Consider the following 16666-nt stretch of genomic DNA (forward strand, 5'->3'; position numbering starts at 1 on the left):
AGATAAATACACAAAAATTAGAGGTGGGCAAGTTACTTAAAGCTCAAGCCAGATGGCTAGCTCCACTCAAGGTCCTCTGAGAAACCCACTCCCAGATTAATAAGAGCTTTCATGGTGGAGATGTGGCCTAGAGGCAAGAGTGAATTCCAGCCTCACTCAGCATCATGTGACTCACCTTATCTATGTGCCAAAAAACTGTGTACGGTAGTTTTTGTGAAGCGCCAGGTGTCTGCCTTGCAAAACTGTCTACAATGCAGGTTCTGCCTGTCGCCTTCTACACCATGAATTGAAAATAAAGCATTAACCTTTGATGAAGGCATACAGTTCTACGGCCTGTATTGCACAATGTGAAACCTGAAATCCTGGGCTTAATTCCACCTTCCCTGCTTTAAAAAATGGTGGGGTCCTAAGTGAATACTTTATTTCACTGTGCATCTGTTTTTCATTTTCACACATGACGGCACCTTGTAATAGATACACTGTGCATGCTTCTGTGAGCAAAGCATGTATCTGTTTAGAGAAGTTGATATTGAGCAGCTGCGAGGTTCAGATTGGACTGCAAGTAATGTATCGAGGTGTCCGTGGGACCCCTAGCATCAGTGTCGCCCAGCCAGGTTGTATCAGTGAGCCATCCAACCCTCACCACGGGAAAGAGATGACCCAAGACTTGGAGCAGAAGACATTGCTTGGTGTCTGCTTAACTCTCTTCTTCTCAGGTAAGAGCTGAGCAGCAAGTTCTGCCAGTGGCTCACATTGAGGTAACTTCCAATATTATGGGAACTGTGACCCCATGTGTGACTTGGGAAGGACGGGATCCAGGAGTACAGTCATTGCTTGAATATGGTGAAAAAATGGACCCAATATTCCCCAGCTATTTTGTTAACCTTTCACTTCTAGGTAAAAACATGCAAAACAAACACCTAAAATGAAAATTCATGCAACTTACATTTTTTTTAAAAAACACTCGGAATTAGTCTTAACGTTATGGCAGCTCACTCAGTTAATGTGATCAGTTCATATAACTCTATAATCAGCCAGTCTCAGAATTAAATCTAGTTTTTCCCAGTCCGTGGCTAAAAGTGCGGTGAATCTGCAAGTCATTTTTTAAAAATTGTATTATCCAAACTATAATTTTATGATGACCTTGAAGGGGCTCTAGCTGGAAAGGAAGGGGACAGGGGGTCTTCTGTACAGTCAAGCCAGGTGTGCCGTTGGCTAATTACCAAATCTAAAGACTGCTTGGGAACCAATATGTGTATGGCTTTAATTGAAGAAGTCATTTGAAAATTCAAGGAGTCAAAGATGTAGAGGTAATGCAAGGATACTACCAGCTGAGTTCTGAAATGTGTCCTAATAAAGGATATTTATAAAAAAAAGATGTGCACCAGGGACAATCTGATTGAATTTTACCAAAAATATATATTATGAAAGCACTTGTTTTCTCTTAAATACTACATCTTTTTACATATTTTCTGGCAGCCTCTTCTCCCACCGAGTTACATTAATCTGGGGAGAGTTGATTGCACCAGGCTTAGGTGTTTCAGTTGCATCTAAAATTCTCTGCAGTGGATGTTGATGGCTGATGGTGAATCAGATCTTTAAGGTGGTGGCCAATTCATCAAAGTGTTCAGACTGCTTCCTGCTCTCCCAGACTCCAAGATAGCAAAAAGCAGAATATACTGTGGAAGGGGGTCTGCAAGAAGCAGTCTGTGAATGCACAGGAGATGGATGCATCATGCAATGCGCGCATCACCTACTGGAGCCACCGCAACAAATCTTACAAGTGTTACTTTTATATTTCTGTGACAGCACTCCATTTGCACCCTAAAGAGGCCAATTACCACCAGTCTCCCTCTTCAGATAAACATTTTAGGAGCAGCGAAAATGCCTAAGCCCAGTCCAATCCATTCCCCACGGATCAAATGCTTTGGGTGAAATGGGTGACATGCAATTTAATGCAGAAATTGCACTAGAAAGTGTACCATTTTATACCTGTTTTTATTTGTTTTCTCAAGGAAGAACTTCCCAGTATCCCCCTGACAAATTTTCAGCTCGCTCGTGATGCTTGCTCACATGCCAAAGTTATTTTGTTAGTCTTACACTCCACCACTTTCAAACTGCACCGGCCACCACTGCTCTTGTGCAATGTTCCAAAGATATATGATACCCAGAACCTTGTGCCAGCTTCTTGTGGGTATATCATGTGACAATATTTGTGTAATGCATAATGTGGTAGCAATATTCTGTGTGTGAGTAGGAGTACAGAAGCTAGAGGGATCTGTTTTGGGTGCTATTATTTGAGAATGACAACTTGGAGGATGAGGGCTGCTTCCCCGAGTCAGTGGAAGTGTATTTTATGCATTCTTGTGGCTGGAGTGTGGGGATTTAGTCACTGAAGTAAGAAGGATGGAACCAGATATACCTTTAGAAATCCCATCAAGAATTTTCTAGTAAGGAAGGCTGATAGCTTCTGCAATTTGGTTGGGTGAAGGATGGGATTGAATTTTCTGTTGTTGAAAGAGAGGCAGTTTTTAGGTCTCGCCTGGCGTAAGACTGCGCAGACATGTGCAGTCTCGCTGGCGAGATTTAATGTTTTAGTTAGATTTCTCGAGTGGGCTTTAAGCCCCGCCTCTCCTTTCCATTGGCTGGCGTCACCGTTTATGCTACACGTTGGCCAGCCATTGGAAAGGAGCGTCTCGTGACGTACACTTTTCTCTTTTAGAGCCATCCCAGTTGGACTGGCTGCCCAGACTTACTGCTGGCGTAAAAGGTTTTTTTATCTATATGGGGCCAAACACATGGCCCCATAAAGATAAGAAACCAGTCATGCGAGGTAGTCCAACTGGGACGCTCTAAAAGAGAGTTGTTGTTGGCGTTGCAGCGCGCGCCTTCAGTGTCGGGGACCCGGGCTCACTCCTCCCGGTCAGGTGCTGCAGCAGTTGAACTCAGGGCCTTATTTGGAGGGTGCTAACTGAGGATAAGTGTCCCGGCCGACATGCATGGAATCAGTACAGCCGCCATTCATTTTTAATTTTAGCGAACACCGTGCCCTGACAGGGTATAGCTTCCGTACTCTGCTTGTCAGTTTCACACGAGGCAGTAATCGTGCGCGTCTTTCCTGTGAAGCCATTCTAAATCATCAAACTAATAGTAGGCAATACAGTATCAAACGTGTTGCAAGAACTCAAGGAAGATACACGCTCCGCCCATTAGACGGCCAGGCAAAGCAAACAAGTAAGTGCCTGAATCTATAACCCGGAAATGGCGTGTGTTGTCGAATTCTGAGTGGACACGCCAGGGGAGCTGTGCGCATGCGCGCTGTGCCCGCTGGTGCCAGCCTGGGACAGTATCGGGTGGATGTCTTGTAGGATAAGCCCTTCCTTCCCAACTGAGGAGCTGTAGCGGTGCCCGCCCGAGTTGCCGTCATGTCGGACATCGGGGATTGGTTCCGCAGCATCCCCTTGCTGACGAGCTACTGGTTCGCCGCTTCAATCGCAGTGCCGTCAATTGGAAAATTGGGTCTGATCAGCCCGGCCTGGCTGGTGCTGTGGCCCGACGCTTTCCTGCATCGCTTCCACGTGAGTGCGCATCAGAGGCGCCTATCATCCATGTGACAGCTGGTCTAATTTATTTACTCTTTTCTTAGAGACCTGGCCGTAAATATCCCGCTTTTCCAACTTGTTTAATAAAGCCTTTCTTCAACCACTTCATAATTACAGGACTCTCAGAGTATACATTTACAAGACTTTCTGCCTTGAAAAAGCACTTGGCCCGCCGGCCACACGGAATAACTTTTCTGCGGGAAGCCCCTGGCGCCCTTCATGGAAAACAGAGTGAGTCACTGCTTGCTTGCGCCGTCGCCATTTTTCGTATGCGCTGCTATTCTTAGTTGCCCGGGATGGGTAATGCCTCGCAGGCACGCTGGGATCACTCTGCAGTAACGGACAGTGGGAACAGGCGCAGCACATGTGGGACGGTCGGGCGGGGGCACGCGGCCCCTATCTGCTGGAATGACCATGTAAACAAGCGCACATGTCTTGGATCGTTATCCATTCCATTTATTTACATAAGAAATATGTATCTGAATTCTCACGCCAATCAAGCACATTGCAACCGGTTGAATGTTAGTCTTCCTTCCTCTTGTAGAATAATATATAATAAACTCTTGCTCTGCCTACCGCAGGTATTGCCCTCTCTACTCTCTTTGAGCCTTGCTAATCTTGCCCCTCCCCGTTCCCTCCTCTTTCTCTTGTCGTTCCCCCTACTTGTTCCTCCTCCTCCTCCTCCTCCTCCTCCTCCTCCCTCTGACGTCACACACTGTAAGTGAATGAGCTTTAAACAGGGCGTTTGCATTAGCTATGCTCGGGCACAGCCTCTAAACAGCCCGTGCTCCCTAACCTCCGCCGCCACCGGGCACATTGTTCACCCGAGGACCCCTGACCCTCACCCCAGGATGGACCTAGGACTCCAGCTGGTCCAGAGACCAGGAGCTGGTGCAAAAGGCCCTGCTGGAGTACAACAAGGAGGTAGGAGGAGGATCTGGAGGAGGAGAGGTAGGGGCCGTGTGGGGGGCAAAGGTGTAAGTGAAACAAGAGTGTGAGGGAGGGAGTCCTAGTCTGCGACAAAGGAGGGAAGAGCTAGAGTGTCTATCAGGAAGAGGAGGAAGGTTCTATGTGAGCAAGATACGGAGGGGGTGGGCTGGTGCTGTGTGTAGTAAATAAAGAAAACTAACTCTGGGTGTGTGAGGAAGAAGATGGGAAGTAGAACTTATTAAGAACTTTCATTAAGTTAAAGCCATTTGCTTTGCTATACAATACCATTAGCAAAGCAAATAGCTTTAACTTAATCAAAGGCGAGACCTGTTGCATTTTCAATGCTTGTTAAGTCAGGCATCCCCTTTTACTGTCCTTAAATACTGCTTCAGGAAGGCTGATGACAGCCATTTACAGAAACTTAACAGTTCTTTGTGTCCATGCTGTGGGTGCTCCTTCTTGGAGACTGCCCTGGTGCTACCTGCTGTGATAAGCATCACTTTTCACAAAGGCTGTATCTGGAGAGAAATCTGAAAAGGACACTTGAGGGAGAACCACTCTAAACTGGTTATAACTGGCAAGGTACAGACCCCTGGCGTTTTGGCGTCGTCTGTGGACCGCACCGGAATTGTCTATTTATGTTTAAGCCCTTCTGGAAGTTAAAGGGCTTGAGGGTTCACATAGGATTACCTGGTTGACTGGAATTAAAACCTTGCTGACTGATCTTGGGATGGGAGATCTCTAGGCCAATCCAGACACAGCTGTTTTCCCTTCGAAAATCGTTCTTAGGGATGCCTACTGGTGTAGGATTAAGGCCAGGAGATTTGCTTCCCTTACGGGTAGCTCCATGACAGCTACGTTTCTTGCTCTTAAGGACGAGTCCGCTTATGAAGGATATTGGGACACTATTATGAAGCATTTTGATCGTAAACTGTACCACCAATTTAGAGTGGGCTCCCTACCACTGCGAGGGCTAACAAAAAGCTGGAGCCCTCTTGGTAGTGATAAGTGCCCCTTTTGTGTGGACAAGATAGAATCTATGGATCACTTTCTCTTTTGTTGTCCGGCATATCTTTCCCCACGACGGGTGTGGCTCCGTCCTGTATGCCGATTGATGAGCACTCGTTCTGCACAGGTTGCCAGTAGAATCTTGAAATCCGACACATCTAAACCTGTTGTTATAGGTGTTGCTAAATTCATCAGCTGGGCTTGGATCCTCAGGACTCGGAAGGTTAAATCCTAATCTGTGTTTTACATGTCATTTCGTTGATTTTAACTATTGTTATCTCTATGGTTACAGGGTTAGGTATCACGCGTCTTTCATAACTACCTACTATGTATAGTCATTGTGTTTTAATAATATGTATATCTAATAATTGTATTGGTCTTATATTTTAATCATGTATTGCAATGTTGACACTAATATTTTATATGAATTTTTTATTATGTATAGTATCTCTTTTATGATGGAAATCGAATAAAGACTTTTTTTGACTGACTGACTGGTTATAAAATATGAAACAGTGGATCTACACCTCGTCTAGAAAATATGAATAAAAGAGGGATTCAAACCAACCAACTTTGTTCTATTTCTCAATTCTTCAAGAAGCCCTCTGAAGAGGGCTGGTGTCTGACTGATAGCCAGTCTCCCAGAGGTGAGGGGACATCACCTGGCATCTTGCTGAAGGAGTGGAGTGTCTGCCTAGTACCTAGAAGCATGCATGTCTGCTGAGAGCATGACAAAGTGTGCCTGGTCCAGAAGGAGGAGAGACTGTCTGGGAAGAGAAGCCAAATGTGTAAGGTAGATAATCCCCAGAGAAAACTGCCTGTGAGAGCTCTCCAAAGGTGGCCCATACTGCAAGTGTTTCCAAGGGACCCTCTCTGGGGTTCCCAAAGAGACCTACATCCCAATGATGATAGGTGTGCGCCGATACTTAACAAGGGCTGTGATTTGGCGTTGCCACCGTTGATGACTTGAGAAGCTAGAACACTGCTGAGGGACAGCAGATTGGCCTTAGAAGGCTGAACCTCCCAGAAAAATAAACCTGCCAGCACCTTTAGCCTAGAGGAGGGTTGCAACTACCTCACCATAGAATGTGTGTGTCGCTGGCCCAGAAAAGACTGTCTTGTTTTAGAATCCACCTTCATCAGCACAAATGAGGGCAGCAACCCCCACGGTAACATTTTTATGATCTGGTCTGTTGAAGATGCAGCCTGTACTCACACTCCCCCCTTGACTCTGAAAACCACGAGTGAGTACTGTGAGTTCACCACTTTTTTTGGGACAGAAAACAGTAATGCGCTGACTTGAGTGCAAGAACTTCAGACTAATTCTGTCCACAACGGGGGTAAGATCAAAGTGACATGTAAGTGGTTTCTAAAGTTTAGAAACCACTGTATGCCACTGTGTACCCTTGAATACTCTGCAGTGATTATAAGTTCTAATCACTGCAGAGTATGCAAGGGCGCCGAGTGGTTTGTGGCCTTGATATTTTGTTAGGCAAAATGCATGCTCGCATCCATTTTTTGACACGAGGTTTCATTTTTGCACTAAGAAAATAGCGCCAAATGCCCGCTCTGCCTTGTTGCGAAATTCCACAGATTCTGGCAGAATTTTAATGCAATTCTGAGTGATTCCATGGAATCCAACTCCGTGACTTATGCCCACCCCTAGTTTCTTTGCTGACAGAGTATGTACAGTTAAAAGCATTAGTGATCTGAAGATCACTAAGAGGATTGCATTGGTCGATGAGTTAGTGAAAATGCGAGATCTGCCGCCATTCCCCCTAGGTGATTTTCCATTTCAGCATCCTGATGTTTCTGCTGCTGTCACTCGGACACCTTTAGTGTGTGTTGAATCTTTGATTTTCTGGAAGACAGACATTACCTCATGGGTTATTTTTATTTGGAGCAGACCAGGCACAGCAAAAGTTAGTATGCTCTAGACAGGCACACCGGCGCCAACCTCTTTGAAAAGGGTTTGACTGTGCGCACACTAGACACTGTGCATTCCCACCCTCAATGATGCACCTGTTCAAAACCTTGAGGGCCCACTGCCCTGGGAATTGGAAGCTTGTGAGGTATATGAATCCTTACCTTCCGGCAACATTCACAGGACCTGCTCACATAACTTTGAGCTGGCATGAGATGAAAAATCACTAATTAGCACCATTATGGAATAACCAGAAAGCTGTGTTGCCACCAAGCGACTTAACAACTGTGACTGTGACCCACTCCCACCCATTGAATGAACAGGGCATACATAGCCTGTGTGAGGCCTAACCAGTGATGGTTGATGGGTAGGGTGACCAGGCGTCCCAGATTTGCCCGAACAGTCCCAGTTTTTCACCAGCTGTCCCAGCAGATTTCAGGAAATAAAGCTCATGTCCCCGTTTTTAGAGAGGGTCGGCTGAAAAGGGTGGGAGGTATCTTTTTATGTTTTTCAAAGCAGGGATACTTAGCTCCTGCTATAAGAAAGCAATTTAATTAACAGGCATGCTACTGGCTCTAAAAATGGCATTTTATGAATGTTCTTCCTGCCTCTTCTTTAATTCTCTGCTAAGGAGTACTGTGATTCCGTGAGCTAGGTAGTCCTTCTTCTATTTTTGGGCAACGTCACGGTTTTTGGCTTTAAAATTCTGATCACCCTAATGATGCGCCTCCCCCCCCCCCCCCTGCAAAATGTCATGAGGGGCCCACAGTCCACCATAACTCACAGACATTTATTGCCCTTGACCTGATTGGGGTCCTCTGAAGGTGTGGCCCCCAATCCCCTGCGCTGCTCGGGCTTTCGTTAGGCCCCCTGGCTTATAACCACAGACCTCCGGATATGGATGATTCCAGCTCGCGCGCCTACTAAGTCTCGCGCGAACAAGCGCCTCGCGTGTGGTCTCCGCGCCTCGGTCTGCCTGGTTCTTCCATGTGGCAGGGACGGACGAACAATCACACTCACAAAGAGTTTCGCTGCCAGCGATTTATGGCAGGCGTTTGAAGCACGCCGGCATTATCCTCCTCCAGAGAGGCCATAAAAATATGATCGCTTACGGGGCCGTAAAATGATGTACTCTAAAGAAATGGTTCCCTCGGCGGCCCTGAAATGAGATCGCGAGGCGCGTGGAATCGGCACTGGGCGACGCAGGCGCCGCGACGGGGCACGGCCGACCGTGGAAATGAAGACAAGCGGCTGTGAGGAGGCAGGCTGATCCGGAGGGGAGGGGGAAGGAGGGGAAAGCAAGTTCTGAAAGACTTGTATACGACAATGGGGTATGAACAGTAAAAGAAACACGTTATCACTGTTCTACAGAAGGATCAGTGCTTGATTTCTTAAAAAATAAAAATGACATTATTGCTGCACTGCCGAATGAAAATGCTGCATAGTCTTCATGCAACATGCCTCTTTCAACCACCACCATACGCTTCTCGTCTTTTTTTGTCTCTTGCAATTATTTTTCATCACTTTCTCAATCTATCACTGTTTTCCTTCGTTCTCTTCTTTTCTGGCAGAAGGGATAGGACAAACCATTGCCCACTGGCCTGCCTTCTCCTTTCATAGAACATGTATTTGCCAAGCGCTAGCATGGCTGGTCCTCGTCTACTCCTAAATAATTCCGTTCAACGAGGACCAGCAGGCTCAAATTCAGGCCTTTTCTGGTACATGTATTTGCAGTGAAAACTTGGTTCTGCCAAAAATGATAGCGTTTATTTTTATTCATTTACACATTCTTATAAAGTGTACTCGACCAGAGGGTATCCATGTACTGTGAATGAAATAATGGTTATGCGACCTTTTATCAAATTAAATGGAGCATATGCAATTTTTTCAAACTTTTCTACAACCATCAGTAGATTTGAAACTGGGGGGCATATGTACAAAGAAGTGGCGAAGTGAGGCCTTAGCCGTCATGGCTTAACGCCTCTCTCCGCCACTTCAGAAATGCAAGGCTGCACCATATGTTCACGAATATGGTGCAGCCGTGCGTTTCCCCCAGCGCTGGCGCAAAGCTTAGCAGCCTACCTACGTTCTCATATTTGTACAATAATTCAATAAGTTAAAACAATTATACATCAACAAACTTATATAAATAATCTAAAACCTATTACAGATACAACAACAACATAAGCTGTGGCAGAAAAAATTAGGTGTCTTCGACGCGCGTTTCGACGCAAACTGCGTCTTTTTTCAGGAAAAAGCCACACGATGACTTGGTATAACGAGAAGGGATGTACGGATAGTACTGTTCTTTCAATAACACATCAGCATCTCATTTTGATGTCTAATATATTTATTCTTATCCGTCTGTGTGTTATTCAGAAGATCCCTTGATCAGATAAGATTTCTGTAGGAGTGTTTCCTGTTTTCGGTATTTCAATTTCTCTTGGACTGAATTATTCTGAATAAAATTCTTATGTGATGAGTATATAATGATCAAAGATTAATGGTCTTGATATAGTTGATAACGGCTCCGTCGGCGTTTTATCATCCTGACCGGTCGTCTCAATTTGTATCAAAATTGTTTTAACTTATTGAATTAATGTACAAATATGAGAACATGATATGTTATAGGTCAATTTTGTGCCATGTATTGTTTTTTTAATATTGTATTAAAATTGTAGCTTTTAAGTTCCCCCCCAAAAGTTTTCCATTGTTTTTTTTAGGTCGAGCCTAGAGCAGCGCATGCGCTGCTGCTCGACTTTTAGTAAGGGGCTTTTCAAAGTGCAACCCACAAGCTTTTCCTGGCATAAAGCTTGTGTGCACGTTCACGTGCACGCCGCCATCTGCCTTTCTTATCTCTTCCTCGCATCGCTGGCCTAATTACTTTCACTTTCGCGGCCACACACAGATGTGGTTCCCTCAGTATGTTTACAGAGAGCCCTCGCTCCCCACCTCCCCGGCTTTCTCTTCCTTCTCCGCCCCCACCCTCTTCCGACTCGATTTTGCTTCTGCCTCCCTATTCCTAACCCCCCCTTCTCTTTTACATGATCGCGATCAGTTTCGCTTTCACAGGCGGCCCCATCACTTTTGCTTGTTCAAAAATGCAGCAGGTCAAAAAGAAAACTATTCGGCATTGTCTCAAAACTGCATCACAGTCAAAGTATTTCCCACAGACATATTCAGTTAAAAGGGGTTATGCAGACTTGCCCAGTGTTTGACAATTTGTTGTACAATTCATTTATGTATCTGGCGAGATTTCAAAGATGCATAAGCATAGCTGAATAAAAACACTTCACAGAACACAGCAGCTGACTCTTTCAAGACCTTTCCGTTACCTAAACTCGCAGTGTAACTCTTACTGCAGCACAAATGGTGATGGTGATGCGGGCTACACACACGCTCTACGATAAACCCGCAACATTCCGGTTTATGACTGCTGCACCTGGATTAATTGAGTTAAAGCTACCTGAGCGACAGCGGGATTTCGAAAATGTAAGAACATCCAGGCACACAGTTTTGGGATAATTCGACAGAATCGTAAATCTGTTGCATTGTATGCTGCATGCATGATATTTAAGCCGCTCTTTGCAAGTGGCTGATTGAAAATATTTTGCCTTACTTAAACCCGCCAATTGGTTAGTTTTGATGTGCAAACATTCACAGACACACAAATGCACCAATATGTGGAGGCTATTTGTACTTTGTCTCATACGCCTGTGCCATTTTTTTTTAGCACTACAAGCTTAGGGACTGCAACATGCGCAAGCACGCATTACCACATTAAAGCGAGATCCGAGCTGCGCTGGAAGAGCGCCACACTCGTTTGAGACGCGGAGACTTCAGGAAGCTTCTCTCTCTCTCTCTCTCTCTCTCTCTCTCTCTCTCTCTCTCTCTCTCTCTCTCTCTCTTCCCCTCTCTCTCCCACTTTCACTCTGTCTCTACCTCTCTGACTCTCTCGCCCCACCTCTCTCCCACTCCGTTTTTCTCTCTCCCCTTTCTTTCTCTGTCTCTCCCTGTTCGCTCTCTCCTTCTCCCCTTTCTCTCTCCCCTCTCTCTCCCCCTCTCTCTCTCCATCTCTTTCCACCTCTCTGCCTCTCTCTCTCTCCCCCCCTCTCTCGCCGACTCTGTTCCTTACTCTCTCTACCACTCTCGCTCGTTCCCTCTCGATCCCCCTTTCTCCCTCTCTTTCGCTTTCCCCCTCCTTCTCGCTCTCCCCTCTCTCTCTCTCTACCCCTCTCTCTCCCTCTCCCCCTCTTTTCCTCTCTATCTCCCTCTCTGTTTCTCTCAACTTCTCTCGCTCCCTCTCTCTCCTCTCTCTCCCCTCTCTCCCCTTCTCTTTCTACCTGTCTGCCTCTCTCTCTCCCCCTCTCCGCCTCCCTCCCTCCCTTTCCCCCTCTCCCTCCCCCTCTTTTTCTCTCTCCCTCCTTGCCTTGGGGTTTCAGTGGCTTTGTGGGCGCAGTACTATGGTTGATGAGCTTGGTACACAGCAAGTGGAAGTGAAATTTGACCCGTACAGCCACCTAAGACTGGCAGTGTGGCAGCCTGGGGGTCATGGGCCTAGTGCAAGCAATGAATCTAAGCCCCCGGCTGATATTAAAAGGCTGCCATAAATGAGGTGCAGCACCCAACACACCCCTGTACCCCGGTGTCACTGCACCTTCTCCATTTTCGTCACCTTTTCCTGACCTCATACCAGTTCTTTCACCCTCTTCTGTTCTTTAATCCCTTCCTCTCCTTTATTGTTTCCTCAGCCGCTATTCAGTCTAAAAAGTAAACACAGCTAAGCCTCCGACAGGCACTGGGACTAAAAAAACAAGCATTGGCATAGCCAATAGGTCTCGCCTTTGGGGCCTTAGAAGTATTTAGTTATGCAGCACAATATCCTTGGTGCAATAACATCAACTGTTGCATGACTAAACACTTATAAGGTCCCAAAGGTGAGACCTATTCACTATGCCAATGCTTGTTTATATTGGTTGTTACACACAGTTTTTTATTGTTCGCATTAGAAAGGCATATAGATCAATAGATCTGTGACAAGTATAATAAATTGCCTAGGGATGTACAATACACTTAACAGCTTTGTATACAACTGACAGGCGCTGAGGACAAGTACAAAGGCAGGTGTACAATAAATGATTGAGGAAGTGGTAAACAGAGGGAAGTAGAATGTTGTAGGTAGGAAGAGGTGAGAATACAGAATTGGGGTGCGTAAGGTGTCAAGTGTAGTGAGAAAGAATGAGGAATAAAGCAAGAAGGTATAGAATGGTGCTGTGACAGAGTATGCATTTGATGAAGAACTGTTGTAGAGGAGAGCGAGAGAGGAGTGAAGTAAGGGGGTGGTGAGAGTAGATTACACAGACAGTACTTGTGAAATAGGTCAGAGACTAAAAAGCAGGACATTATTCAGTGTGAATTGTTTGAATATAGAGTGAGCAGGAATCTTTTTTTATTTTTTCAAAAGGAATTAATGAGCCAGTTTGTCTGATTTCTCAAGGAAGTGAGTTCCACATTTTGTCGCAGCTTCCGAGAACGTGGCTGCCTTTTCGGTTTTGAATTTCTTGCACTCAAAAGTGTGATGCAGGAAACGTTGTTGACTCTCGAATGCCAGAGGAGGGCCACAGTGAAGTGAGCCGTGGACATCGCTGTTGCCGAACGGGTCATAGCCTGCAGGGGCATCTTAAAGATTTTAGGGGCTCTGGGCTAAATGTATTTGGGGCCCTCTGTTCAGAACAGCTTTGAATTTAGGATTCAATTTCACAGGTGATCTCGCTCAAATTCTAAAAGTGTTTACATCTAATATTCAGGCATAGTAACGTGTTTTAAATATTCTAACACAGCAGCAGCTCACTAATATTACTGCAAATAATCCCTATGACACCCCCCCCCCGTTTCTCATATGTTAGATCCTATTGTGATCTACAAGAAACTTTTTTATGGATGTTGCATAAAACTTAAATACATTTCTCTGCAAAATATCTATAATAGCCTCTCATAAAACATCCATATTAAAAATAATTTAAAGGAAAACTGTATCTAAAACAACCTTTTTAAGAATTATTCACTGTCATCAGGGCAAGACTCTCTGCAGAACAGAGCTAGCTCTAACAGGGGGCCTCCTGAAAGGCTGGGGCCCTGGGTCAGAGCCCACTTTGCCCATCCCTTTAAAACATCTCATAACGCCCATATGCAGTGAAGAGTTTGCAACCCTCTAGGCTAGGAGGGGCTGTCATGAAGTGACCTGTGATGGTCGCTGTGACACTCTACCGGATCCCATGTGCAGTGACAGATTGGCGATCCCATATGCCAGGAAGGGCCACCATGGACAGATTGCAGTGCAGAGTGGGCCATAGCCCTTGCGGTGGTGGAGAGCTGGCAACCACGTATTCTAGAAGGGGCAGCCGTGAAGGAATCTGTTGCGCCAACCTGGTCGAATTCTGTGTGCAGTAAAGATACAGTGACACCGTATGCCAGAGGGGTTCACCGGGACAAGAAAGAAGTGTGACTTGATCAAGATCATCGCCGGGGTGAAGCCATCTTGGGGACCCCTATGCACCTACACTGAGACAAAGGATCAGCCTTAGGACCTTCAAACTACTTCCCGGCCGAATGTGGGACAGATCAAAGACTTTCCCTGCTAGGAAGAGCAACGAAAATGCTGCGGTTACATGAGGGGATATACCTTGCCTCGTCATGTCGGACTACGATGACGGAAGGAATGACCCTTATACATAGTTTTAATGCAGGAGATGGTAGTCCTGCTGTGATTCCAAGAATCCTCATGCATAATGAATGAGGCTTAAGTTTTTCGGGAAAACCCCATGTCCTATAGGCATTACTGTAAATGGGTAAAAAGGCAGTACTGAGAATTGTTATGTAGTGTAATATCATGGGAATGTACGTGAAAGGTGCATTCACTACCTGAGCCTATATTGGGGTACCTAGATGAAACATAACAGAGGAACTCGAGGACCGCTGACCGCAGCTGGCCTGGGCCGAGTGCTGTGAACTCACCTGAACCAGTTACTGCCGCTCGGGAGCCTGTGGAGGGGGCGTGCTTAGAAACTCGGGTCTTTCTGTCCCTGCAGGTGTGGATAACACTGATTTAGGCCCAGTCCGTTATTATGGAACTTGTTTGCTAGGTAGCACTTTAGTGCTGGAACACTTTTGACTGTAATACCGAGTCAGAGTAGACTCTTGAGACTCGGACTATTAGTAGGACTTACTCTGGATGTGGTCTACAGTGAATGGAGAATAATCACTAGAGCAAGGAGGAATTGGGATACAGGAAACTGCCTACAAAACACTAGAGCCCCGACCTTAGAGGGACTGTGCAAGTGTTTGTGAATGTCGTATTTACCTTTGCGTTAGTAGCGGTAAAATAAAATACTTCATAAAAGTGAGAATTTGGCAGGATAATAATTCATTGCTGCTGCTGAGTGTACTTTTGAGCTGTGAGCCTGTGTTCACCCCCTGGAAGGGGAAGCCTTGGACTGACAGAACCACACTATTCCTGAGAGTAAAGAGATGAATGGGTACTTTGCCCAGTTGCTCAGGATCCACAGTAGGCCGGTCCCCAGGACAACAACTGTAAAAGCCTCAGCCCCCACAGCTTATCCTAGTTACTCCTGCTTGCCCCGTGCCCATCTGAAAGGGATTCTGACACTTCTTATATAGCAAGGAAGAGTTTTTCAGAAAATCAAGAGTTCCTGTTGTTTGATGACATTTTTATTTGCCCCAGTGGTATTATAAAGTTAATATATTTTTTACATGGCTTGCTCAAACACAGAGAAGCATCTGTTAACATTTTGCATGCAATCTGCCACCAAAGCAATATTTCCAACTGATTTTGACCATACTGCCCAGACACTTGTTAAAATGATCCTTTGTATTAGTACTATATATAGGAGTGGATGGTTGTTAGGTGTCTTTGATTTGGATAGAAATGGGAATTAGGAGGTGATCTGACCACCCATTATCAATTGACGTTTGGTATTGGATCGAAGTAGAACCTTGTAAAATCAGGTGGATGTTTTTGTCTTTCACATGAGTTGTTGTAGTCGAAGACTGATGCAAGTTGAAATTATTGAAAAGATTTGTAAGTGCCTTAGTATGAGGGTCAGTGTGTTGGTCCAAATGTTGTTCAAGTCTTCACAATATATTTTACGAGAATTAGAATGTTGTTGGGCCATAATGTATTCATTGAAGTCTTCAAAAAACACTATCTGTTTTAGTAGGATGGTGGATTATGGGAAAGTAGATTGTAGATTCAGATGTAGCTTTTTTGCAACTCACATAGAAAAGAGAGCAAAAGCCAAGCGCTCCATCATGAAGGAGCTGGTTAGGAGACAGAACTTGGAACCTTAGTGACTAGATGGGAGCTGTGGTGCAAAACAATTTCTGATAAATGAAGGCCAAACTTCTGCAGAGGAGTAGAAGTGCTAGTGGGCAGAAGGTGGCAGTATGGTGGCAGCAAAAATGTAATGGTCTGGTTTTTTTAGTGTTGAAGGACAGGAACAGGAAGATATCAGCAATTTAGAAGGCTGTTTGACGTCATTTCATGGTATTGCGATGAGTTGAAGGGGCCTCATTTATATCCCCAAGCTATTGCATTCCAGGGGAAGAGGATTCTAGCGCAAGTGGTGGTGCAAAAACCGAGGAGTGAGAAGAACAAAACACAAAGCAGACCTCAGATGATCAGCCGTCTCTCCGAGGATAATACTGTTGTGAAGCAAAGCATGGAGGGCCATCAAACAAATCAGGTAGCCAGCAGGAGGACCAAGAGGATAGAACTAAAGATTGGATAACTCTCCTGACATAATTGGGTCTAAGAAAGAGTTTCAGTTTCTTGATAGCAAACAATGTGGCTCAGGATTTGTAGTCTGTTTTTTCATTGTGATAGGCCGTAGTAAGATTAGAATCAAGCCATACACCCCGTGAAATTATCTTGGGGGACACAGGAGTAAAGAAGTCTTCTCACAAGTGTTCACAGAGCCATGCTGCGTTCATGGATTGCATATGTTCCTGAATGCGCAGGATGATGGGCATTGGGTCTGACATTTAGGACTGAGCCTGTAAAGCGTCCTTGACTTGCCTGGGTAACTTGGTTGAGAAGGGATGTGAAGATTGGGCACTATAGAGTAGTTAAGAATGTGTAGTCAATTTTCATTTTGGGGAATTGTATGTTCTGTGGTTTATCGAT

General features: G+C 45.3%; 1 protein-coding gene across 1 annotated transcript in view; it reads right to left on the bottom strand.

Annotated features, from left to right (window-relative positions):
• The window catches only part of CCDC33 (coiled-coil domain containing 33), a 1193032-nt gene that overhangs the window by 1018395 nt on the left and 157971 nt on the right, over nucleotides 1–16666 (bottom strand). The gene's annotated exons all lie outside the window — the stretch shown is intronic.

The sequence above is a fragment of the Triturus cristatus genome, chromosome 3_1 (assembly GCF_964204655.1).
Source record: "Triturus cristatus chromosome 3_1, aTriCri1.1, whole genome shotgun sequence".
Classification (NCBI taxonomy): Eukaryota; Metazoa; Chordata; class Amphibia; order Caudata; family Salamandridae; genus Triturus; species Triturus cristatus.